Below are 3,443 nucleotides of genomic sequence, written 5' to 3'. Positions count from 1 at the left end.
ATTGAGAAAAGCAGCTAAGTTCTGAAACAACTGCGGTCAAGGACGGGAGGGCAGCTGGCCAAGAGTCCACAGAAAGATTGTTGGTAAAATCTGCACAGGAGGAGATTAGGATGTTTTATCACCTCAGTTAAGAGCAGCATTAGCCACAAGACTGTAACTGATACAGGCACACGCTTCTTAGAGAAAAACAATCCATGGTGAGGCTTCAGGGGAGATTTGATAGCTGCCCAGTTAGTCCCCCGGAACCCGTCTCAGGCACTGGGGGGCAGAGCCATGAAGTCAGGGCGCCTAGAGCCCTCCCTCGGCCTGACATATTCTTCAGTGTGTCAAAGAATGAGAGGCATGTGCTGTGACCACTTCCTGGTCATCTGGCACAGGAGCAATCAGAACGTCCCCTCTGCCGGGAAGGTCATGGTGCGAGATCACAGGTAGACCAAAGGACAAAGCTCAGGGTCTCAAGTTTGCCAACTGGCTTCAGCAGATCGGGTGTTTTCTCACATTCCCTCAGCCAAGTCCCCTGTTTTGTAACAATTCAGTCAAGGGTTTTACTGAAGTAGACAAGCATGAAATGAATTTTCCAGACAAGTTTCTGAAGTGGGGGAAAGTTCATGGCTCAGAAGGACTAGTGGGTAATAAAACAGGACCATGAGCTTCTGTTTTTCTTTATAAAGAGGGTTTTCTAGGTTTTGAAATCTGTATCTAAACCTTGGGCTGGGTCCTCAACTCTCAGCACATCTGTTCAAACTAACCCTCGTGTTGCAAGTTTATTTTATGGTGCTGCAAACTGCCCAAGGGGTTCTACTAGCTTGGAACATGCACCACCTGGACTCCTGTAGCCCTCGAGATCCCCGGTTTGTAATCTCGTCCAGCCCAGGGTCACAGCTACCCAAAGGAACTCACTGAGAGCTAACTTAGTGAAGGTGCCTGCCTTAACCAGCTGGGAAGCACTCATTAGTCTGTATGAGACTGCTGTGTATTATCAGGAACTCATTTTGCATTTATCTAAAATCAAATCCTTAGTTTTAAGGATGAAGGAACAAAACCAAAAAGCGGCCATCCCGTTCTGCTTTGGACATTACTTACTCAGCATTTCTATTTGATACACGAACTTACACAAAACAATATTAGGTGCCCAGACCTAGGAGGAAAAAAAAATAGAAATATGGCTTTATAAGACAAACAAATGAAAATACTTTGGTATATCCTACACCCACACCTATCCAATCCGCTGGCTGTTAACTGTGGTTCCACTGTCTGACCTTGAGTAAGTAACTTAAGTTACTGAGACTCAATTATTTCTAAATTGGATTAATTGTATCTGTTTGGAAGGGTTGCTATGAGAATTAAATACTGTATATAAAGTGTAGAGTACACAACACTGGATAAATATCTGTTTCCATTCCCTCAAACTGCTTCTTGGAATTACTCCTTTATCTCCTTTAGAATTCCCACCATCAAAGTACAGACCTTTAACTTATTACATCTTACGTTCTTACTGCAGACGTGGTATCATGGTATGACTCCACACTTACCTCCCTGCCTCCTGCCTTGCCTGATACCATCAAGTGTTTTGTTTCCTAAACCATCACCTCCTTCCTGTCACCCTTGCTAGAGGTTTCCAAGAACTTCTTGCTGCCTCTTTACACTGCAGCCCAGGGTTCAAAACCCGCAGCAGTTTCCTTCACACATTTCTTGTGACCACACAAAACATTCTCTTGTTTCAATCAGCAGAGCCTTTTAAACTCTTCCCTAAGAAGCTTATTTTTCCTAACTAGCTTATTTTTGGGCATGTGTCTCTCTCCATACTCTCTCCTGAGTGTTCACATCTTTGTCTATCAAAATCTTAACACATCCAACAAGATTTAGCTGCAGACTAACTTTCTCCATGAAGTGATTCCCAGCTTCTGCAGTGCACGCTGACTGCTGGCCTCTCTCTGAGCTCTGCTTGCCCTGTGATCCTCCCTGGCTTCCCGCTCACTCTTGGTGGCTGAAGCCCACTGCCAAGGATGAAACCCAGAGTTAAGTGGTAAATAAACCCTGACCATTATTTTCTTGATTGCACAGCCCAGGAGACTGGCTTCCAGCAGTTAAACCAGCTCAGGCAGGGCACCTCGTCAAAGACCTCTGTCTGCTTTTCTCTTAGCCTTTCTTCCTTTTCTTTTTTTCTTCCAATAAGAAAGTATTTCACATGGACTCTTTTACCTTGATCTGCAAAGTTTTACATTTAATGTATCATTTTTTTCTAATATATTTTAAAGGTACTTCTTTTCTATTTTCTTAGTGCTGAACATGATCTGCTAACCAGACGTTCAGCTTTTGCAGGCATTTTCTCAAATCAGGATTTAGGGTTGTGAGTGATAGCATTGAAGCAACATACCTGTTGGTTGCAACTTTCATTTTTTAGAATCACACACACACAAATGTTTAATGATACAATGTTTCACGAAACACAGATGGTTTAGTATCCATCTATATTATGAGCTCATTGCATTACATCAGTGTTGCATAGATACTATTTCATATCTCAAGGTACTGTTGCAATAAATTTCATATCAGCATTCTTATTTTACTTCTTGAGAATAAGAAGAGTTAGACTATCACATAGTCTTGGGACCAATGTATTAGAAATGAGCAAAAATGTTAATTTTGTAGCATATCTAGAATTTCAGTAGCTGAAAATTACATATAAGCAACAGCTTTGATAACTATGAAAACATTCTGAATTCAGAAAAGTATAATTCACAAATGGGTCAGAAAATAGAAAAGATTTAATTTTCCTCGTGTAAGTCTAGTTGTTCTCATAACTTAGTCTTTGATTATGTACCATTATGATACACTGCTTAAAAAGCTAGGCACCCCCTCTAATATGTTAAAGTTCTACATCTTCTTTGAACACAACTTCAAAATGAAACATGATTACTCTAATGGTTAGATACTTTACCAAGGAATAGATTGGCAGGCAATCAAGGGAAAATAAATGGCTTGAGTAATCTGAAAACTGATTCGTTCCTTCGACAAATACTTATTTATCTATTGTGGACAGGCATTATTCTGGACAGCAGTGATGTAGCTATTAATAAGATAGAGCAGGTTCCTGCCTTATGGTGCTTCTTGTGGCAGATGAATGACAAGAAATGAGAAAACAAACAAGCCAGTAATTACAACCTTTCATGGCAATGAACTGGGCATGGTGATGAGAGGGGAGACTTCCTTTGAACAGAGTCATCAGGGAAGTTTGATCTAAGGGGCTAACACTAACGTATAAATTAAGACCTGACAAATAAGAAGGAACCAGTTATGCAAAGGGATAAAGAGGACTCTCAGGTGGCAAGCTTCATGGAACAAAAAGACAGCCAGAATGGCGGGGATGAAGGAAGTGAGGGAGAAAGTGGTTTAAGGTGAAAGCAGTTAGGTAGAGGCCAAGTCAACTGGAGTCTTACAGA

Source organism: Manis pentadactyla, chromosome 16 (assembly GCF_030020395.1).
Source record: "Manis pentadactyla isolate mManPen7 chromosome 16, mManPen7.hap1, whole genome shotgun sequence".
Classification (NCBI taxonomy): Eukaryota; Metazoa; Chordata; class Mammalia; order Pholidota; family Manidae; genus Manis; species Manis pentadactyla.
The sequence above is the reverse complement of the archived record's forward strand: the minus strand, read 5'-3'. Positions refer to the sequence as shown.